The sequence below is a fragment of the Lactuca saligna genome, chromosome 1 (assembly GCF_052625555.1).
Source record: "Lactuca saligna cultivar CGN05327 chromosome 1, ASM5262555v1, whole genome shotgun sequence".
Classification (NCBI taxonomy): domain Eukaryota; kingdom Viridiplantae; phylum Streptophyta; class Magnoliopsida; order Asterales; family Asteraceae; genus Lactuca; species Lactuca saligna.
Window position 1 is genome coordinate 151,714,861 of NC_136417.1, and position 17,367 is coordinate 151,732,227.

Below are 17,367 nucleotides of genomic sequence, written 5' to 3' on the forward strand. Positions count from 1 at the left end.
CACCGATTCTCGACTCAACCAGAGAATATTTGGGACTCTTCGACAAGACTCGCCGAGTCCAAATGGACTCGTCGAGTCCAAGGCTATCTTCAACCTACTCGCCGAGTTGTTCTTCCAACTCGTCGAGTTCCAGGCCATCTTCAAGCAACTCGTCGAGTCGACCCATGTGACTCGCCGAGTACCACCGTTATGAATCCATTCAGAAGCACTCCAGGCCATGCAATTGATCCAAAACATAGATCTAGCCTCCTACAACCCATCCATCACGTAAAGTGGCAAACTTTACGTGAATCCCAAGAGATCTAAGCCGTTTGCACATTGGGCTAGGATTTGGGACAAGATGGCTCCAATAACCACTCACAAACAGGGACTTTCATACACTCTAGACCTTCTCCCTTCCAGATCTGAGGTAGCAACCTCAAGTCTAACCTCTAGACTCCAATAGATCCAAAGATATGATCTCCAACACCCGCAAAATGATGCATCTAAGAAATAGCAGCTCAAAAAAACGAGATATTACCTCAAAGGAATGCCCCAATTGAAATGAGACTCGAATTCAAACAAAGCCCCTTGCTCCAAGCCTTCAATCTCCCAAAATTCCTTCACAAATACATTCTCCAAGCTCCAATCCATCCAACAATGGTGCTTCTACGTGATTTAGGGTTTTCTGGGGCTCAAGGGGGTGATAAGGAAGCTGGGAGGGAAACATAATGATCTTTATATAAGGCTCAACCCCGAGAATTAGGGTTTTCTCCACTCAGAGCCTACTCGCCGAGTCCATTACCCTGACTCGCCGAGTCGGCCACTTAACACACGACCAAGTCGCGACCCTACTCGCCGAGTCACTCTTTCCCAATTTACTCTTTTAGCCCTTCAACTCTACTCTTGATATTTCGGGATGTTACAATTCTCCCCCACTTAAATTAGGCTTCGCCCTCGAAGCCTACAGCAACTCAACTCCAGAAATACTCCCACAACGTGCCACCTGGCCTTAATCGGACCAGATCTCACAAGGCATACCCATCGAAACTCGAACACACTTTCCCTTTTCTTACGGTGTCCTGACCACTGTCTCGAACCGGGCACCTGATGTACCCTCTGATAACCACACTCAACGATCCGAGAATTACCCATGAAGCATCACTGACCCAAATCTCAACAATCACTCGACCCATAAGGGTTAGAAGCCATGAACCATCGGATCCCCGATCCGAATCCCATCCTATCCAATCCGTGACGACAGAAAGGCCCACTCTTCAATCCCAGAGCAACTCTCATGAGTCCTCTTCTTGCAATCAAGCACCCAAGCCGCACCAACCTTTGCACTCTCGGGTTAGGAGAACCCATCGCACTGATGACATCTTTAACATCCCCAGAAGACACCACCACTACGCACACGACCCTTGATCAGAATCAAGCTGGGAGTCCCAGACTCCATCCATACATCCATCCTGAAACTCTTGGCTCTACTCCCGCGGAATCCCTTCCGCATCCTCAACAGACATCCCATCATGATGTCATTCCATACCACTGTCACAGACACAATGTTCGACCATCAGACTCCAATTCATCCATTCTCACCACAACTTCCACTTCTGCGAATCGACACTTTCCTCAGCAAATGAGGGTCCGACACTTCCTCCCATACAATAGCACAAAGGGTGGCATACCAATGCACTAATGATGGCTGTTGAAATAGGATAGCTCAACCAAGGATACATACGTGCCGCAACACCCTCCAAAATCTAATACACATGACTGAAGCATGTCTTTGAGCATCTGAATCGTTCACTCCCTCTGAGGTGTCCTCAGACATCATCATGATAGGCTCTAGCTCATCTCATATCCCTCTTCGAGACGGGTCACCAGGTCAGATTTTGACTCCACAGTTGAGCCTCCAAAGGTTACCCAAATCATGATCCAAATATCCCACTAACTTCCTCCCCGTGACCACTATCCCGGCCCCGTGACAAGCAAGTCACGGAATTCTCTTTTCCTTATGCAAGAAGGTACAATCCAACCGAGGATCGTCTCCACTCTGATCTTTGGTTTCTGCTGCGCATATCCCTTGCGCATCTCACCACATTCCCTGACAGAGACGGGGACCCCAGTCTCGCCCCCGGTCCAACATCCAGGCTCCAAAAACTCAATACTAGGGCTACTCAAGCCCAAAACTCTTCCACATCATACACTGATCGGAGAACATTCCATCATCACACTCTCTTGCCATCTAGTGAGCACTACGGCTCCCCGCGGTATCACAACACCCTCTGACTAGTGAGTACTACGGCTCCCCGCAGTATCACAACACCCTCTGACTAGTGAGTACTACGGCTCCCCGCAGTATCACGACACTCTCTGACTAGTGAGTACTACGACTCCCCGCAGTATCACGACACTCTCTGACTAGTGAGTACTACGGCTCCCCGCAATATTACAACACCCTCTGACCCCACTAGTTCGTGCTCCACAGACTATCATAGGCGGCTACCCATACTCGTCTCGAATATTCATCACAGATTCTGGAGGCAATCGCCATAACAGATGCCCACCCTTGCGAAGATCCACTCTCCCAAGTAATCTCCCTGGATGCCCATACTCGAAGGCTCTCACTAGATCCATAGATACCTGATATACCACAAGTCGTCTCAACTCAAGATTCACGAATAACTTTGAAATAAAGATATCAATACCCGGATACCTCGGAACCCCATATCTAGATCTTCATTTTTCCCAAGTTGCAACTTCGGTGTATTCAATTTCTCAATTGCAATACGAAGAAACGCTAACGCTATGAAATATGCTGATAATTCTCCGAAACCCCTTTTTTCCGCCGCTCAAAATCCAAACAAGGATACGCATTCCGACCTGGGAGTTGGCTACCCAATCATTCTTTATCTACTTGCCCCAACACTGACCAATACCAGATTCCTGACTAATAAACACCTGCCGTGGAGACATTCATCCTTCTCAAACAAGTACTTCCCGCATTAACTCACTCTGACCCCTTTCCTCGATCACCGACATCTCTGGTCTCATGATTTCTTACCGCATATCTCTATACTCCACTTATAACTGCTATTGACAAATCTCTGCTTTCTTACATACGGCACCCGGTTCTCCCCCACTTAGGGTTCGAACCATCATCAAATAGCACGCAACTAACCCATAACTATATTCTCTAGCAAAATCGCACCGGCCCCCGGAAGGTGCTACACAACGCCCGATAATCCCCCCTTAAGGAAATGAATCGACCTCATATACTCTAAACCTCTGGTGAACTCCTCAAGAACTTCTCGTCACGTCTGCCTCTAGTCGTTCCAAGTCTCGTACCAATTTAGTACCAAACAACTCAACTGCTCGATAACATCCCTGGCTCATAGACTAAACCATAAAATCATCATACCCCTCATCTCAACTCATCAACCAATGCTCCAATACCGTGATCATCCCAAGAACAGGTACTCACTCCCAGATTCAACACCCCATGGATAGAAAACTCTCTGCACCGCTGAACTCGACTGAACTCCCCACTGATACCACTACAATACCTCCTACTATGCTCAAATAGGTGTAGTGTGGTCCTCACATATCTTAGTCCCGACTAACTATCTGCTCATGATAAATCACTGCCTCGCGGCACACATACTACCTGATACTCTGGTGGAAAATCATCGTCAATGACGACCTGCAGGGTTTACCCCTAAACCCAAAACTAAAACATCATGTTTCTCATATTTTCACATGTACATAATCAGTACCTCCCCGATCATAGGAGGTGACATCTCCTTTATCGACTGATCGCTCAACTCAGATCAAAATTCTCCCTTCCATTGACTCCTTACTAGAATACTCTGAGGGGCTCTCGATCTCCCTCTCAAGGGACACCTCTTCGAACTTACTCGTGACCGAATAACCGGAGAACCATGAACATCATTCACTACGAACCATGGTACTCATTCCATGACATCTCTTCTCAATATGCCCCGGTGTATGGTACCCTAACCATAACATCATTCCCCAATCCGTTCTGATGTATGGTACCCGGACCATAACATCACTCCCCAATCTGCTATGATGTATGGTACCCGAACCATAACATCACTCCTCAATCTGCCCTGATGTATGGTACCCGAACCATAACATCACTCCTCAATCTGCCCTGATGTATGGTACCCGAACCATAACATCACTCCTCGATCCGCTCTGATGTATGGTACTCAAACCATAACATCATTCCCCAATCCGTTCCGATGTATGGTACCCGGACCATAACATCACTCCTCAATCTGCTATGATGTATGGTACCCGAACCATAACATCACTCCTCAATCTGCCCTGATGTATGGTACCCGAACCATAACATCACTCCTCAATCTGCCCTTAGAACCTTCAGAATACTCCCTGTATCAAGTATGGGTCCTCTGCTTTCAGTAGTACGGGCCCATACTACCTGCCACATCTACCCATACTTTCCACACGGACCATCCCAGAGCTTCTAAATAGCTGCTCGACCTGCTCTTTCACCAATCCCCTCGCGCGTGCTCGCTCTCCAGCGAAATTCTCTATTCTACAAGCGCACTCATCTGGATAGGGTTACACCCTAAGCTCTTCCGTTGTCCTCCCACTTCTTTGCTATCAGCTGCTGAAGAGCTCCTAATGATGCCAGCCATCTACCTCCTGAATATCATCATATTCACTTGGTAGCTGACTCCCATCATCGAGAGTTCCACAAAGCACAAAGCAAGCAGCATTCGAGCATTGAAGAATACATAGGACTCCCTCTCTGTGATAACTCCACCTTCTTGGCTCATCCTCGAAAGTACCACCGAATTCTGTAACTCTACCCCTCATGGGTTCTAACTGGATACTCTCACTCATCACATATTCAAAAGCATAACACCTATAACAACGAGTCCTAGGCTAAGGCATCACAAATCAGGCCACTCTAGTCCTAACATATGAAATACCTAGTCTGTCTCTAGCATGCAATAATATCTCATAAAGTGCATCATACATATCTCAAAACACAAAATAAGGGTATTTTGGGAAATCACTGTTCGGGCTCTGGCTGATTGTATACACTGCTCCTTCTTGCTTTCTCTTTGAACTTTTATTCATTTTTAGAAAATTATTTCCTTAAAACTTTTCTTACTTCCTCAGTTTGAGTCCAGATTTACCCGAAGGCGCATCCGAATCCCTCAAACCAAGGCTCTGATACCAATTTGTAACACCGTAAATTTCAAGACAAAATTTTCATTTAAAATAATCATTTTATTCTTAGAAACACTTGTTTAAAATCTTATTCATAGTCGATTTACAAAACATAACTCCATTTTCAATTGCATAGAAAACCAGGATCCTCCAAAATATGACTCTTTCTTAGAAAAATAGTTCGCCCCTTGTAGTTGGTCGAATAGATCATCTATGCGAGGCAGAGGGTAACGATTCTTGACTGTTAGTTTGTTGAGTTCTTTGTAGTCAATACACATACGGAATGATCCGTCTTTCTTCTTAACGAACAAGACCGGTGCTCCCCAAGGTGAGAAGCTTGGTCTTATGAAGCGCTTGCTGAGCAGTTCGTTAAGTTGACCAGAGAGTTCCTGCATCTCAGCTGGTGCTAAGCGGTAGGGCGACTTGGCTACTGGGGTAGCTCCTGGGACTAAGTCGATTCTGAACTCGACCTGTCGTTGCGGAGGTAACCCGGGTAGTTCTTCTGGGAAAATGTTGGGAAAGTCGCTCACTACAAGGATGTTCTTTAGTTCTTTCGTTTCGAGGCTCGTGTCGACGACGTGAGCAAGGAATGCATGGTATTCCTTACGCAGATACTTCTATGCTTGAATACTTGATATGATGCGAAGACTTGCACCGGGTTTGTCGCCGTAGACTATAAGATTTTCGTTAGACGGAAGGTTTAGACGGACTGATTTCTCATAGCACATGATGTCGGCGCGGTGAAGGCTTAACCAATCCATGCCAATGATAACGTCGAAACTTTTTATTGAGACTGGCATGATGTTGATTGGGAATGAATGGTTATCTAGAGTTAGGGTACAACCTAAGTATATGCTACTTGTACTTTCAGTTTTTCCATTAGCCATTTCTACTGTGAATAGTTCTTTGAGTGCGTGCGGTGGTTAATTAAGCATGCGAGCAAATTTATGGTTTACGAAGCTTCGCTCCGCTCCACTATCGAATAGAATGCATGCATAGGAGTTATTAAGGAGGAACGTACCAGTCACCACTGTCGGGTCAGCAACTGCTTCCCCGTGGCCTATAGCTAGTACCCTCCCTGCTCCTCCAACATTTTTCGCCTTGGGGCAGTCCCTCTTATAGTGACCTGCTTCGCCACACCCATAGCAGGTCGGGCTCGCGCCAGAGCTGGGGACTTGGGCGATTAGTCTCGCTGGAGATTTACAGAAACGGACTGTGTGTCCTCTCCTGTGGCAGTTAGAGCACTGCATTTCATGGCAGGGGCCATTGTGGTGGTAGTTGCATTTGTTACACTTGGGCAAACCTCCAGCATACTGTCCTATCGGAGTAGTAGTAGCAGCAGCAACAAGGGTTATTGCAGCATGTACCGCCACAATTTGCTGCTTTTTGGAAGCTCGATTCGTCTTCTTCCTTTCCTCCCAGAGTTTCCGCTTTGTGTCAGTGGGTTTGGAGGGTTCTCAGATGGCTAGCTTTGTTGTTGTTGTAGGGGTTTTGTCCCCATGGTCAATGAGTCATTGTGCCAGTCGTTTGGCACTGTCGAAGGTAGCGGGGTTTGATGATAGGACGTTCCCTTGATACGGAGGCACTATCCCCCATATGTACCTTTCGATCTTTTTCCCTTCAGTGGGAACCATATTAGGGCAGAGGGCCACCAGTTCGCTGAATTTGGGGGTATAAGCAACAATATTGGTGCCCTTCATGGTCAGACTCCAAAGCTCCTGCTCTAGTTTCTGGATCTCGCCCCGTGGGCAGTATTCCTCAATCATGAGGTCTTTCATCGCTTCCCAGTCTATGTCTTTGGCTACGACGAGAGTTAGAGATTTAACGTGACCGTTCCACCACGTCAGGGCCTTTCCTTCAAAGGTGCATGCGGCATATTTCACTTTGCTCGCAGCAAGGCATGAACAAATTTCGAAGATCGCTTCAGTCTTCTCGAACCATTGTGAGAGGGCAATGACTCCGCCGGTCCCATGAAAGGACTTCGGCTTGCAGTTGGTGAAATCCTTGTAAGAGCACTCTCTCGAGCGCACAGGGGTTTCAACCGGAATGGAGTTAACAGGGGTTCCACCTCTACTGGCATCAGAAGAGTGATACTGAGCCATGGCAGTTGCCACTGCTGCAGCTACGGCAGCATTTAGGGCTACAGTATCGATGACCGGAGGCGGAGGAGGTGGTGGTGCAGGATTATTCCTGGGAGATTTGCGAGGAGGCATCTTTCAGCTATAAGTTTATAAAGATAAGAAAATGGTAAGAATCAATTTGTAAGTATCGTGAGAGTGACACATGGACTAACTAACCATAGCCCAACAGTTGAATGAGTGTTTGAAATCACAACAAGAAATATTAGTAGTAAAACACAAGTGTATAGATTTTTCCCACAGTTTAGATAGATTTCAATAATACTGGTATTACTGATGTAATAAGTTCAAGGAAAAATCGACCTAACAGTAGGTCTTACATCATACCATATAGAAAAGTTTGACAGTTCTTAGATTCCTAATTAGAGTACTGAAAGTTAGGAATATTTTACAGACAAGTGCTACTTAGAGCACAGATGTTAAAGGCTAATCCTTAACCCTAAAGATAATGATGTAATAAACATCATCTAACGGCGATGAATATTCCTTGGGAGAACCCTAAGGTCTCTCATTTGACGGACCACCTCTTGAAGGTGTCGCTCATGAGCCCTTTGACGAGCTCGAAGTTCCATGACTTCTGCTTGAGAGGCAACCAGATGTTGTTGTAGGGTTTCATTAGTTCTCCGGGTCCGTTCCATGTCTTCTTCAAGACGGCGAATACAGACTGTGTTGACACCAGAGTTGGCATCAATCTCTACGATCCGGTCGATGGCTGCTCGACCTTGCTCGACATTACGAGCTATTCTGCGGATAATGACAGGCAGAGCTCGGTCAGCAGAGCCACCATCGCTGACGTTGTAAAAGCTTCGATCCCCAACGTATGGTAAGGGTTGACTCTGTTCATTACTCCAGCGATTCAAGTTGTTTGCCCAAAAGGGAGTAGGACCTGGAAAAGCTGGTCGAGGGTTATTGCCCAGGGCTTGACCTACGAGCGGTAGGTTGTTGACTTCAGGCTCGGAGTCGGATCCATTAGAAAAGCCTTCTGCGAGGTGATCATCCAAAGGGATTGGATGCTCATCGTCAGACTCTGCTTTGAGCCTTCCTATGTTGCCTTCATTTGGAAAGTACGGGTCGTCGTGATGGAATCCAGCCATTTAAATCTACGCGAGAAGATAGGTATAAAGATATATTATGTATGTAGTTAATAGTACAAAATACACCTATAGTATTTTAAGTTTAAGTTTCACTGATCTTTTTGTGGCATTGTTGGTAAGTTTTTAGACTTGTTATCACATCACAACCATTCTAGGGCATATGCTAATCACTCCTCGGACCAACATAGTTGATCAGGCTATGCCATTCCCAGGACTGACCATACATCCCCTAGCTCACCTGTGATATTTAACAATCGTAATACTTTTGTTCTTGTCATTGTGACACTGGTTTTAGTATGAATGCAGACTAGTATACTTAATTAACTATTTTAGTATTTAAAGTATAGACTCTTGGTCAGAGTGTTTTAATCCCAAATGGGTTTATAGTTTAGTATACCTTTTATGGGTTGATATACTTGCTTCACTATAAACAATGTTCTGATACCAATCTGTCACACCCCAAAACCAAGAACGGCGGAAACGTTCTGGGGTGAAGGATGTCATGTAAAGTATCACAACACAGTAAATGTAAATAAGCAAACAACATCATACATTGCATTAAATATAAAATTTTAATACAAGCGTGTTCTTTACAGTTTTAGACACCAAAAATATAATGCGGATCAAAATAATATGATGAGTCTTGAAATGCGCTCCATCTTCTGAAAAGTTGGCATCGGTACCTGCCTACTGATGACCTGAGAATACAAGTTATTTTGAAAGAGTTTATCATCAGTAAGCTGGTGAATTCATAAGTATTTTAGTGTCGGTGTTTGTTATCAAAACGTTTGAACCTGTCGCAAGTATGAGTTGTAAATGTATGTAAGTGTTTGTAAAAGTTTGAATCTCTCAGAAAAACCTATATTTTCTGTTCTAGTAGCCTTCTACCAAGGCTTAACTGTTTTGTATGCTCATTTGATGTAAAAGTGTGTAATTTCCCAAGTGTAACTATCTTTTAACAAAATATAGTTTGTACATTAAAGTTTAAGTGAGGTTATCACCAAAATGTAATGGGTAAATCATTGTAGTACTGTAGTTTTGTTTTATAGGAACTACTGCTGTACTAACTACCTTAAACCGGATTTATATTAAGGTATCATGTGATAAATTGCACCATACTATCGACTGGTACATCGACAACGTATAGTCGAAAGATAAGGTATGACGTTTGGCACCCGCAGACCTGTCGGTCCCGCTGTAGCTAGCAGTGAGGTGTAGGATAGTTAATCCAGTATAGATCTATACGCAAACTCACGCTCTCCCTCCAAAAAACTCTGGCTACAACTCGGGTCATGACAATTAAGACATGCTCCCATACAGTGGATCACAATTGTTAACGTATTTGTGTATATGCAATATAATGTTACTTGTTCTAGTATCGTTGTATATGTTCTCTTAGTAATAAGTATTGACTCCTGAATGAACTGACTCGTTGATCTAGAAATTGTAGTAGTATGATCCTGTGTTACCCCGATGGTAACTTGCTAATGATGTGCTGATAAGTATGAATATGGAAGTACTTTTATGTCTATACATGTATATATGATATCTACCTAATATTGAAACGACCCTCGGATGATCACCCGAAATCCCACCAGACCACATCTCAGTGCGCGAAAAGGAAATAGGGCGGATGGCCTTCCTAAGCCCTTTAAACATTACTTATATATCTATACATATATGGGGGCATGCAATTTATAAGTAGTAAAACATAGTTTAAATAAAAGCATTTGATAAGTAAAAGAGTTTGTAAAACATTTTAAAGTAAAACAGTTTGAACAGTGATAAAATCATTGGTTTCCTAGTTATTAATCACATGTGATTAATGCAATCACATGTGATCGAAGCAATAACTATAAGTGTTTAACTTGTATCCCCCCCCCCCATAAAGTATTTAAAACATTTAAAAGTATTTCAAAGGTTGAAGAAAAGGGGTATGAACTCACTTGGAAGTTTGAAGATAGCGAGATCGAAAACCGGGCAGAGTTTCATCTCGGGAAATGGATTTTTCTCGGGATTCTTGGGAATCTCGGGAGTAAAATGGACCCTTGGGACTGGAGCAAAAAGACCAGAGCTTCGGGTTTGAATGGGCACGGAAATCGAGGCAAGATCGTGAGACAAAGAGAGAAAATGAACAAATTTTTCGGAAAGGCTCGCATCCCTTTTATAGGGGTGCTGAACCACCTCCATACGCGGGGCGTACGGGCGTACGCAACGCGTACCCGTACGTTATCGCTTACGTATTTCGGATGGGGCGGGTCGGATGGGACGGCGGGTCGGGTAGCTTCGCATAGGGTGTCACACCCCCAAACCAAGGATGGCGGAAACGTCTGGGGGTGGAGGACTTCATGTACAGTATCACAACAACGTGTATAATAGTGCTCAAAGTAAAAACAACCACCATATATATAATTGCAAAAGTTACACCAAAGTATATGTTTATATGTTTCAAAAGCAATTACATTATGATGACAAAATAAATTGTTGACGGTTTAACGTCCCATCCTCAAAGCGATGAAGTTTTCCTGTTTCACTGATTTCCTGAGAATACAAGTAGTTTTAAAAAGTGTCAACACAAAGGTTGGTGAGTTCATAAGAGTTTTGTTTGAAGTAGAAACCGTTTTTCCTTGTAAGATCGATATAATTTGATTTCCAGAAAATCCAATATTTTCTTATTTAAGTGTGAATAGAAATATTCCTATATGATGCATTAATGAATCCTAGAATGACCCATAGAGTTCCTCTATAATCGTCCAGCGTATATAAGTTATATAAGGTTTAAATTAGATAAAACGTTGAATATAGTGGGTCTGCCCTAGGTCCACAACCAAACAAGGAACAGGAGATGAGGCGGGCACCACCAATTCTAGGCCAATCACGACTAAATTCTTATATGACTCAAACATGTACGGTCAGCGATTATAGTTGAAGTCTAACAGTTCTAGATGAAAAATAGTTTGTTAATACATTATATATATGTAGTCCTAAATTAGAGGACCGAGTAATAACAAGTATTGACCATACTTAAAGGTATAAATGTGGTTTCAAACGATGTGTAGTCGTAACTACCAAACCAAAAGTGTACAGTAATATTTGTACTCATAGAGATAAAAAGGTGATTTTAAACCGACGTAAAACTCATTTAGGTTTTAAAAATAAAATCCCGTAAACTTATGGATTGTTATATCCCTATGTCAGTCGTTATAATCATACTATGACTATGTGAACCTGCCACGACGTTCTCAGTGTCGTGAAAAATGAAATGACATTTGTCACCCGTAGACCTGCAGGTTCAACTGTAGTTAGCAGCAAGGTGTGGGGTGTCAATCCCAATATAGATCTATATACAAGTATCACGTTCTCCCTCAAGGAGATTCTGATTATAACTACCAGGAATTATATCCCGCACTCGGACGTACGGGGAGAGAGAGAGAGAGAGAGAGAGTCTCACAATATAGGATAACAAGTTTACATGAAATGTGTGTGAATATAAATATTTCTTGTATGAATGTACCCTTCTTGTACGAGTGCGTAGAGTGATGTATCATAAACTATACCTATTATAGTTTATCTAAAATGTATGTAATATGTATGAACCCTTTTATGGAAATGTATTAGTGTTGTGAATTTATCAATCCATAGATTAACAAATTTACGTGAAATGTGTGTGAATAGAAATCTTTCTTGTATGAATGTACACTTCTTGTACGAGTGCGTAGAGTGATGTATCATAAAATATACCTATTATAGTTTATCTAAAATGTATATAATATGTATGAACCCTTTTTTTGGAAATGTATTAGTGTTATAAATATATTCAAACTATACTTTTTATAGTTAAATAATACGTGTTCCAAAATGAATGAATAATATTTAATATGAATGTCTTAGTTTCAGTTCATAATGATAAACTAACAAGGAAACACATTCAAATATTAGAACTTATCATTATACACTTTGCTCAACATAATACAAAGCGTTATGATATTTACATGCTGTTGGCTAACTTCAGCCATTCTGTCCTGTTTTTGAAAAAATCATAGAAAAATCATACGAAGTCGAAAACTAGATCCGTAAATTCTGAGAGTTCACAAAATGTGTCTAGTTTACTCATAATTTTTATCACGATTTTTTATGACCTCCAACTTGGGTGAAAAAGTCCAAAATCACAGACTGGTCCGGATTGTTGTTTGAAATGATAGGCAGTTTTGTAAAAATCACCATAAATTGTAGAAAAATCGTATGGAGATGTGCAAGTAGCCATTTTAAATCTAAAAACTTGAACTATTTGCACCTTGTACAGTTTTGAAAACAAAAATGTTTAAGATGCCCAAAACAGTCCGTGAATGGAGTTGAACTTTTCTGATGAAGGCTGTTAGAAAAATTTAGTTATGTTCTTAGTGTTTTAACTTGTATTCCCCCCCTGAAAACTTGAGAAAACATGAAAATGTAGGGGTATGAACTCACCTTGAGTGATTTCAGTAGATAAGTGTTGAAGAAGAGAAGTGTTCAACCCAAGAACACTTGAAGAATCACTTGAAGATTCGAAGCTCTAACGTTAATATGATGGAATTTGCGTAAGATATTCATGATTTGAGTAGAATGAAGTGAAATAATCATAAGGAGGATGAATTATACTTACTAAGAGTGGAAGAACACTTGAAAATCAGCCTTGAATCTCGAAATTGGAGTGGGAAAAGTTTGAGAGAAAAGTGGTGTTTGATTCTTAGTGAAATGAGGGCAAATGAGAGAAATGAGGAGAGAGGATGTTTGTTCCAGCTCTAAAAACGTGGGAATGAGTGTAAATTGAGTGGAAAAGACATTGATGTGACCTAGGTAAGGTGGGGAGGTGTGGTTAGTCAAAGAGTGGGTGTGGGGTGGTTGCTTGTGACATTGGATAAGGCAAAGTCAACACTCCACCTTTAATAATTCACCCATTTGATTTTTATTATTTAAATAATGATTTTCATCAAAATATGTTTAAATTATGAATATTTAGAGTTTATTATGTTAAAATATAATTTCTGGAGAAAATCCCGCTTTAAAATCATGAAAAACGGGCTTAAAATGTCAAAAATATCAAAAATGGGCTAAAAGTGGCAAATATGCGAAATCTGGCCGAGGCTCGGCCTTCTGGTGCTGAACCGAGAGAGAGGGAGGCAGCAACCGAGAGACGAAGAAGAGAAAAGGGAAGGAACCGAGAGAGGGAGGAGAGAACAGAGGGCGCGAAGAGACAGAGCGAGAAGCGAGAGAAGGCGGGGGTTCGGTTCGGGAATAAGAGGCGAGAACGTGCGAACCGAATGGACTGTAGTGAACAGTACCTTCGGTTCGTTTGGTGAACAGTACTTTCGGTTCGGCTCAAGAGGTTTCGGTTCGGCTCAGGAGGTTTCGGTTCGGCATCAGGAGGTTTCGGTTTGGCTCAGGAGGTTTCGGTTTGGCTCAGGAGGTTTCGGTTCGGCAGCAAGAGGGCTCGGTCCTCCTACTTTCGGTCCCTAAGAGGACTTTCGGGTCCTAAGGAACTTCGCCTCTTATAAGAGGGTTTCGGTTCCTAAGGTCCATTTTTCTCGTTTTTACCCCGTTTTAAGCCGTTTTTGACCCGGTTAAGGGTCGGAATGACCCGAATGATTCTAAAAAGTTACGGGAAGCTTTTGAGAGAGATTTGGGAGAGATTTCACATACTTGGAGAGATTTGGGAGAGATTTGACATTCTTGGAGAGATTTCTCATACAAAGAGAGTTTTGGGAGAAGTTTCACATACTTAGAGAGATTTGGGAGAGATTTAACATACTTATAGAGATTTCTCATACAAAAAGAGTTTTGGGAGAGGTTTCACATACTTAGAGAGATTTCAAATAGAGAGAGGTAGAGTGATAACGATTGAGAGAGGTTTCGAGTGTGGTATTTGTGAGTGTCTAGCTTCGCAAGGCAAGGTTTGTAAACCCTGTTAAGCCTTGTTTTAGGATCTTACACACTCCTGATGAGTATGTAACATTGTTTTATCGGTTTGGCTCGCCACGTAGCACAGTTTTAGGTTAAGGAGATCTAGATGTTCGCACTTTTTGCTTTATGATTTCTCATTAGCATAGAGAGTTATGTAGAAGTTTCATAATGTGAATTTTAGTACTCATGGGCAAATTGAGTCAAACGGTTTGACTTGCTGACTTTAGTTGACTTTGACTTAACCGAAATTTGACGGTTGTCACATAGGGCGACGTGGCCGATCCGAGGTCGTGGTCTCGAGTACGCGGGGTGTATGAGGGTACGCGGCGCGTACCTCGGCCCTAGGCTGACTCCCCCTTCGGATATTACCAAGATTTTTGATTTAAATTTAATTATAATTTATTAATTAAACTTCAAAAAATCATATCTTCTTCATACGAACTCCGTTTTCGACGTTCTTTATATCCCCGCGAAGGTGAGACTATGATCTACAACTTTCATTTAGATTCCGTTGGAAAATTCCGAAATTATTTTTATTATTTATTTATTAAATTGACGTGATTAAGGAATTTCTTTAAAAATTCATAACTTCTTTATCTAACGTCGGTTTTTGCCAGACTTTTTACCGTTGAAATACCATTGTCGAGACCTTCGATTCTCGTTTAGGTCATTCCGGCCAAATGTCGCTCGATCTCCGATTCGAGTTTTTAGCTGTCTGTTGCTAAGCTGAACTGGGAAAAATCATAACTTCAATATACGAAGTCGGATTTGGGCGTTCTTTTTACGTACGATCATGGTTTAATGATTTTTAAACATAGAAGAATTTAAATAGAAACTTTTTGGACATTTTATTATCAAAGTTAATTTTATTAACTCAAAAATGTTTACAATACTTGACCTATTAGGCCATTACAAAGAGTTGAAATATCGGGTTGTCACAAAATAGTAGACTCCGTCACCTCTGATCTCAAGTTTCTTATCCATTCCCCTCAAGGCTTCACTTGATTTGTTCTCGAGTTTAAGGGCTTCTATCTAGGCATCTCGGATTTGCATGGATAAATAGGGATGGATAGTCATCGTCAGTGTCTTCACTTTACGGCTTGAGCTTTCCTTTCGGCTAAGGGCATCCGCTACCACATTGGCCTTGCTGGGATGGTAGCGAATTTCACACTCATAATCATTGAGTAACTCTACCCATCGCCGTTGCCTCATGTTTAAGTCTTTCTGATTGAGGATATGCTGCAGGCTTTTATGGTCAGTGAAGATCGTATACTTGGTTCCATAGAGATAATGTCTCCAAATCTTCAGTGTAAAGACTATGGCTCCTAACTCCAAATCGTGCGTGGTATAGTTGAACTCATGTGCTTTCAGCTGTCTTGAGGTATAAGCAATTACCTTTCCTCTTTGCATAAGCACACAACCTAAGCCCTGATTAGACGCATCACAATAGACAACAAAGTCTTCTGTACCTTCGGGTAAGGACAGAACAGGTGCGCTACACAAGGCTTGCTTTTAACGTCTGAAACGCAGATTCTTGATTTTCACTCCAACAAAAGGGTACACCTTTCTGTGTTAGAGTGGTTAGGGGTTTGGCGATTTTGGAAAAATTCTGGATGAATCTCCGATAATAGCCGGCGAGACCCAAGAATTGACAGATTTCTGTGGGTGTCTTTGGTGTTGACCAATTCTCTATCGCTTTAATCATGGAAGGATCCACATGAATACTCTTCTCGCTTACCACGTGACCGAGGAAAATTACCTTCCGTATCCGGAACTCACACTTGGAAAATTTCGCGTACAACTTCTTGGATCTAAGGGTTTCCAACACTAACCTCAAGTGTTACTTGTGGTCTTCTTCTCTTCTGGAGTAGACAAGGATGTCATCAATGAACACGATGACGAACTTGTCTAAGAAAGGACGACACACCCGGTTCATCAGGTCCATGAACACAGCTGGTGCATTGGTTAGACCGAAGGGCATCACTACGAACTCGTAGTGTCCATACCGAGTCTTGAAAGCTGTTTTGGAAACATCACTCTCAAGAACTCGAAGCTGATGGTACCCTGATCGAAGGTCTATCTTTGAGAAGTAGATGGCTCCCTGAAGTTGATCGAAGAGGTCATCTATTCGTGGAAGAGGAAATCGGTTCTTTATGGTTAACTTGTTCAGCTTACGGTAGTCGATACACATCCAGAAGGATCCATCTTTCTTCTTGACAAACAATATCGGAGCTCCCCAGGGTGAGGAACTCAGTCTAATGAATCCTTTACTGAGCAACTCATTGAGTTGGCTGGATAACTCCTGCATTTCTACTGGAGCTAAGTGATACGGATACTTTGCTACGGGGGTAGCTCCAGGAATTAGGTCAATGTGGAACTCGACCTGACGCTCGGGAGGAATTCCTGGAAGCTCTTCGGGAAATACATCAAGAAAGTTACAGACTTCGGGGATGCTCGCGAGGTCTTTAACTTCCTGTTTCTCGTTAATTACATGGGCTAAGAATGCAATGCACTCTTTTTGTAGGAGCTTTTGAGCTTTGATGCAGGAAATGATGCGAAGATTGGAACTGAGTTTATCGCCATAGATTACGAGAGTTTGACCTGAAGGAAGGTTGAGACGGATGGATTTTTCGTAACAAAGGATATCAGCATGATTGGGACTCAACCAATCCATGCCAATGATAACATCAAAGCTCTTAATGGAAACTGGCATAAGATCTATAGGAAATGAGTGGTCATTCAGGGTAAGGGTACAACCTATGAATACATCGCTAGCACTTTCTTTCTCACCGTTAGCCATCTCGATGGTAAACGTTTCAGTTAGAGGTTGAGGATTATGTTTTAGGTTATGTTTGAATGCATGAATAACAAAACTCCTTTCAGTACCCGAATCGAAAAGAATACTAGCATATGAGTTGTCGAGAAGGAACGTACCCGAGACAACATTAGGATCGGCGACTACTTCTTCCCGTCCTATGGCT